This window comes from Lathyrus oleraceus, chromosome 5 (assembly GCF_024323335.1).
Source record: "Lathyrus oleraceus cultivar Zhongwan6 chromosome 5, CAAS_Psat_ZW6_1.0, whole genome shotgun sequence".
NCBI lineage: Eukaryota > Viridiplantae > Streptophyta > Magnoliopsida > Fabales > Fabaceae > Lathyrus > Lathyrus oleraceus.
Window position 1 is genome coordinate 133,096,207 of NC_066583.1, and position 6,962 is coordinate 133,103,168.

Genomic DNA, 6,962 nt, shown 5'->3' on the forward strand with positions numbered 1-6,962 from the left:
CAAAAATGACATTATTAAAAAATAGTCATCCACATATGTTGAAAATTGAAGAAGTTATGATCCTTGAAAGTTGGGGAAAAGTCACTTGAAAATAGGTCAAATTTCACTAAGTCCACAAATGACCTATAATGTCTCCAAAATTTTGATGACTCTCCAAGTATAATTGGCTCTTTTCATGTAAAGAGAAGTTGTAAAGGATGTTTAGAAGAGTCATATGCAAAAAGAAGCATTAAAGATGTTGAGAATTGAAGGAGTTGTGATCTTTGGAACTTTGACTTCAAATTGTTGATTTTTTGGTCAAACCACCTGGAACAAGCTTATGTACTTGGACTTTTCTTGCATTTCAAAGCACATGGGTGATCATATGAACTCAAAAGAAGGTGTCCTTGATTTCCTATTGATTAAATCTCTCAAAGCTTGAAGTTGCTTATTAAAGAAGGCATGGAAATAAGCCACAAAACTTTGAGATGCTCTTGATTAAAAAGCCCTTACCTAGCATAATAAACTTAAGGGAAACAAGACATTTTTTTTGATATTTTGAATGTAAATCAAGGCAAATATACAATGTATTTTCGAATGGCTTCGAGCTAACACAGCTAAAAGTCAATAAGCAAGTGGCTTCGTCACGTGTTACCAAACATGGAGAGCAAAGAGGACCATAGGTACAGGCAGTTTCTAGGACCGATAAATGATTCAATTCACAACCAGATCGAGAACGCGTGAAAGCCTCTCAGGTCAGCGGCTTACTGATTAATTACGCCATCACCATCAAAAACCACCAAAAGCCAAACTCCAAATGCAGTGCAATGATGACGGCAACATCCGAGTTTGTGAAACCGAAGAGCAGCATATGACTTGTGACTTGCAAAGGAAACTACTATGTCTATTGCAAGCAAGGAGGTGAGGAAGATGGTTACATAAAACATTCACGATCAATCGAAGGTAATGAAGAATCTGCAAGTCGGTCCAAGCCCGACAATGAGTTATATCAGCATCATAATAACAGAACATGATAAGAGCAAAAAACCCATGACAGTTAGGGACGGAAACAGAATTTAACGACAATGCAAAAAAATAACGCAGCTCATACCGGCAGTCACCAGCGTCTGCCATATCTGTCTGGGTAATCTGAGGCTTGGGGTAACATATCAGAACTCACAAGCGAAGAACAATAAAATGTCGGTAGTTGCTTGCCGGACTAGCAGGATTGTACTACAAGGTCCTTCAAGTGAGACTGCTACGGTAAATTCAGGACTCGACCAAAGTAACTTACTTGAATTATTCACCAAAGGGATGACAGACTCTTAGAAGAATGCGGCAAAAGCGGTATAGACCCATGCATGCCATATTGTCCTTCAAAGTAGACGCAAATAATAGGAAGGTGGGTTTCATTGGGATATGACATACATCACCAGCGATATAGCAACTGTAGGATTCCCTGGACAAGATCCATACCAATAAACCATTCAGTCCAGGCCAAAGCAATTTAATCATAGGGCAGGAAATACAACAATGCAATTGCCGCAAACGTTTCCATATGCAATACATTTCAAGTGAGCGTTGAGTTGACATGCTACAAAAACCATACACTCTGTCGATACTGCAACAACCGCCAGAACCTACATCACAGCAGCAACAACCTGTAATTTGCGGGTAAATCACATGTTACAATTACAATTTTAACGTTTCGTACAAATACCCTCTTTTGGTACCCAAACGATTGATCGGTAGGAACTTTGATGATGCTCAAACACAAGAGGAGATGAAAATGGCACCCTGCAAGATTGTCAAGGCACCCAATGGAGACGCATGAGTTGAAGCCAACCGACACCAATATTCTCCCAGCCAAGTCGGTGCTTTTGTCTTAACAAGATGAAAGAAACTGCTTTCGAAGCTATAGGTATTGCTCCAGCATAATCCAACGATGCTCAGAGGCAGGTAACAAAAAAATGTTGTTGGAATTGCCGGTTTCAACATCCAGAGAAACATCAAGGAACCCACTGCAGATGCACTTTCATACGGCATGAACAATAAGGAGGGACTCATTTTTGACTTTGGAAATGGAACATTTGATAGGCTCATTGTAGAAACTTCTAATGGTGTTTTGAGGTGAAAGCTAAGAAATGCGTAAAAGATACAGGTGAAGGGTCAGGCTCGTTCAACGTAAAAGGGAAAAAGCTTCGGCACATGAAAGGGGATATCTCACCAATAGAAACATGTGATAACAGCTTGCAATTGCAGTCGGTAAATGGAAAACCTCTCATTGAGGAGCTCGATACGCTTTTGTAGCGGTTGTGCGTCCCTTCTGAGTATGCAGCATGTTTGACAGGAAGTTCATTAAATGTAGAGGCATGTGAATGGTTGACTAGTGCCTTGCGTGGTCTTGAAGTGCCCAATATTGACCCTACTTCTGCAAACATGAAAGCTGTTAAAGAGAAGCGTGCAGAACTTGAAAAATTAAAATCTACTTTTGTCAGGAGAGCTTCTGAATTCTTGAGAAATTACTTTGCTAGTTTGGTGGATTTCATTATAAGTGATAAAAGCTACTTTTCTCAGAGGGGACAATTGAAAAGGCCTGATCATGCTGACCTGCGGTATAAGTGCAGAACATGTGCTCGTCTTCTTCAACATTTGAAGAGTCTTGACAAGAATTGCTTGGTGATAACGCAAAAATACATCGTATATTTGCCTTGATTTACATTCAAATCGTATCATTTTAATTTATATTCCGATTATTCCGCAAGTGTTCGACGTAACCCACATGTTTCTAGTGGTTAGATAATCAATTAATCATATAAACATAAAGGTAAAACAAATCCACAAAGAGGTTCTTGGTGATCCCTGCAAGGAGCAAATCCAAAGATGGATAAAGGGAAGGACCAACATGTGACCTTGTTTGTGTGCAATGATGCAAATGACATGTGAGATCTTAGGGTTAAAAATTAGGGTATGACACCATGAAAAACACACATTGAGAAGTTTTATAGCCTAGGAAGTTATAAAATTTACAAAACCCTTTTTTCATCTATTCTAATGGCGTTGTCTTAAATCCATTAGGGATTACTGTAAGACCCCAATTTTGACCCTAAGATCCCTCATGTTATCTCACCATTTGCTTTGGGATCACACCTTGACATCCTTCTTATCCATCATTCTTCGGGTTTGCATTGGGAGAGATCACCAAGCATATTTGATTGTATCATAATTTATTTTTCTTTGTTTACTAACCAAAATACAAAAAATATGTCCATGTATAACTTTGTTTCTTTTGTATGTAGTGTGTGCATCCACCAATGCCTCATCAAGCTCACAACTAGGGTTTGAGACCCTCTGTGCAAAGAGATCAATCAAGGAATGGTTCACATTGGTGATACACATCATATATGGATCCCCATGTTCTTCATTTATCATTTTGATCAAGAATTCATCAAAGAGCTTGAAGCTTGTTTGTCTTGGAAGCCATAATTCATCTGGGTATCTTATGTGACTTCCTCAACATGTTTCTTCAGCATTTGGTCAAATATTTCAAGGTATACTTCATTATACATCATCTTATGCATATATGATCCTCCATGACTCCTAAAGATCAATAGAAATTCCGGTTTGCAAGTTGGTTCAAAGAGGTTGACCAGAGAAAGTCAGCTGGTCAAAACTGGGGTTCCCTAGACCCTATATCCTACAATGTTTGTCATATGAAAATGATTACATGAGTAACTTTACTCTATATGACATTCCAAACAACTTTCATGTTTACATCAAGAGCTAGTTTTGATTGGAAAGTCATCTTTTATGGTGAAAGATTATAGGTCATTTTGTATGTGCCCTAGTTAGGAAGTTAAATTCCAAGGACTATAACTTGATCAATTTTTATGAGATGAAGGTCATCCAAGTTTCATAATCAATTTCAAGATGTCCTCCCCAACTTTTATTCTTTGAGAAATGTCAAAATCAACTTGCAAGGGCATGTGCCAAGAGGAAACATTATAGGTCATTTTAGGCCATTACCATTGAACAAGCAATTTTCCTCAACTTTTAAAATGCATAACTCCCCCATGTCAAATTCAAATGAGGTAAAATATGTGACCAAATTTAATAGGGATGAAATATATACAACTTTGATGAAGGAACTATTTCCATTTGAAACTCATAGCAAAAGTTATTCAAGGTGGAAGAAGTGGTCATTTGACTTGGTACTTAGAAAATTTTCAAATATGTTTGATTTCTCAAAATTCCACCTCAAAATTCATCATGGTACAAGCTCAAAATGGAAAAGTGTTCAACATCAAAGTTGTTCCCCTTGATGTCACCTTTTCAAAAAATCCAAGATCACCTCATTTGGACCAAGATTGAGGGACTTGCGCATGGTTCCTTTCATAGATTTTTTTTGGAAAGATTTGAATTCAATTGACCATTTCCTTTTACATGCTTACATGCTATTGTTTCAGGATCCATTATGCACGAATTGGAGTGAGATCACATCATGAATTGGTCCCAAATCAATGCCCATGCATCCATGCACCAAAGTTGCTAAATTTGGCAAAATTTCAAAGTGTGTAAAAAGCAACTTGATACCCTATATATACATGGCTATTGTGATCAACATGAGGATCACTGCTTGCCCAAGCTTTGGACCATTGCCTCCCTAACCTCCATTAAAGGATAAACTTGAAGATTTCACTTGAAATCGAGTTTTAAATCTCCTTCTGTTTTGAGATTGAAACTTCAAGAATCCAAGCCTCTCTTTGATCCATTTCACTTCCTACAAGCTTCTAGAGTCGATCCAAGGACAACTGGAAGCAAGATCAAGCCAAATTCAAGCTACCCGATGGTGATTTTTCAGAAACTTTGAGCCTTCGATTCTCTCTCAATTCGGAAGTATTCTCTTTGTTTTTTGGTTGGTTGAAGTCCTACCAATATAGGCAACAAGATTGAGTTTCTTTGAGATCAAATTGAAGCAACTCAGATCATGAACCTCAAATTTCAAATCCATGTATCTTTCAATATACTTGGAATTAGATGAAATGTGGGTCAGATTCGAGCTCCTAAGCATTTTTCCTTTAAAACCATGTCCTTATTTTTCATTTTTGTGATGGTTTATGGTGGACCAGCCCGGTGAGGTCCACTAGAGAAGATGATCGGAGCTAGGGCTCCGGTGGTGCGTTGGCACAGTCCAAGCCATCTGATTTGGTTCTCACGTTCTAATCTTGGCATTTGATTTGAATTACCATGCATGTACGCGCGTTGACCGAGGTGTTTGGTGGGACTGATCTGGTTCTCACGTTCTAATCTTGGCATTTGATTTGAATTACCATTCATGTACACGCGTTGACCGAGGTGTTTGGTGGGAGCGCGCGCTTGACCATCAGATATGCCACCTCAATTAATGAGGAAGATCTGATGGCCCTCGTTTTTTCTAATTTCTTTTTATTTTCTGAATTTTCATTTAATCCTTTTATTTTGTTTAATTCATAATAAATCCATTTTTAATCCAAAAAAATATGGGACTTTCACCAAAAATCTTTAAATATTTGTCTCTTCCATATTATGAATTAAAATTATTTTTTAGATTAATTTTGGTATTTTTCATGAATTAAATATTTTCGAGCATATTTTTAATTGTTTTAAAATACTTCTGACTTTTAAAAAATTATGGAATTTTTTGTCTAAGGTCCTTTGACCTTGTTTGACCTAGGATAAATCCGTTGGCCATTTTTTGGTGTTTTGGAAGGGATTTGAGGTTTTGTCCAAATTAAAATGCATTTTAATTCATTTTTAATGTGTTTTTTTTAATTGATTCAATGTTTAGAAATTATGCTGAGCCGTTTTTATGGTCTTCTGATGTTTGACTTTTTGTTTGGGCCTTGGTCATGGTTGATTTGACTTTTGTTTGATCAAAACCATTGGATTTAGGGGATTGATGAAATGTACATTTCATCTCCCAAAATGAATGGATGGTATTGATCAGATGAAATTCCTCTCATGATCAATTTGTGTTTCTATTTCCCCTTCCCTCTTCATCTTCATCCCTATTCTTCCCCATTCTCTCATTTGACCAATGAAATCTCTAATGTCTAAATGCTAATTGATTCATCAATGACCTTGTGTTAGATGAATCAATACAAGTCTGACTGAGATAGGTCCCTCCCATTTTTTTAGTGTGTGGTATGTTTTAGGAGTTTGGTTCTTTGTACCAAATCTCTAACATGTATTAACACCTATATTTTATTGACCGATCTCAGATAGTTGTGACTTCTATATAAATCCAATTACGATTGCTTAACATAGAGCTAAATTTGACCCTCAAAGTATAGCATTCAAGTAAGTGAGATTGTAAGTCTCCCATTCTTCATGGTATTGTGTAGAAACTTGACCTTTTTTCCTTTCCTGAGAGCCAGTGGCATACTTGTTGAATTATCCAAGTTGGAGCCCTTCTCATGGAAGATGTCTTGGTTTAAGGATTCATACTTGTGAATGAATGGTTGAGTGTTCTCCAAAGAATGACTTAGTCAATTAAACATCACCACTAACATTTGACTAACCATTGACTAACTCTTATTCATTATGCTTTTACTTTCAAGCCATTTACTTTATGCAATTTAAATTTCAGTCATTTACCATTCATTTCCATTTACATTTCATGCAACTTGTTTATGTTTCAAGTCCTTTTCACTTTGCTCATTTGAGCCATATCTTGTGATTGTATATATTGTGTGTTTTCCTTTGTTTTGTTTATGGTCTTAGGACCTTAAAACACCTAATAACAATAAAAACCCTAAAAAAAAATTGGTGGACTGTTGGACTTGATATGGGCTCTTTGGACTTAGAATTAGGCAACATTCCATATGCTAAGGGACTTGGCCAATGCCAACATCTGAGACTAAGCTATCTTTGACAGGGACTTTCATCTGATACAAGACATTGGGTCTCTTTGATTCATCTTCTACTTTGTCTCTGTACTTAAT

The 6,962-nt window shown here is 37.0% G+C and overlaps 1 long non-coding RNA gene across 1 annotated transcript; it reads right to left on the reverse strand.

Moving 5' to 3' along the window:
- Positions 1 to 312: 312 nt before the first annotated feature.
- Positions 313 to 2,483, reverse strand: LOC127085532 (uncharacterized). The gene is made up of 3 exons (XR_007789169.1): positions 1,700 to 2,483; positions 1,091 to 1,619; positions 313 to 954 (listed from the first exon to the last, which is right to left on the reverse strand). It is a non-coding gene; the product is annotated as an uncharacterized LOC127085532 (long non-coding RNA).
- Positions 2,484 to 6,962: the final 4,479 nt, after the last annotated feature.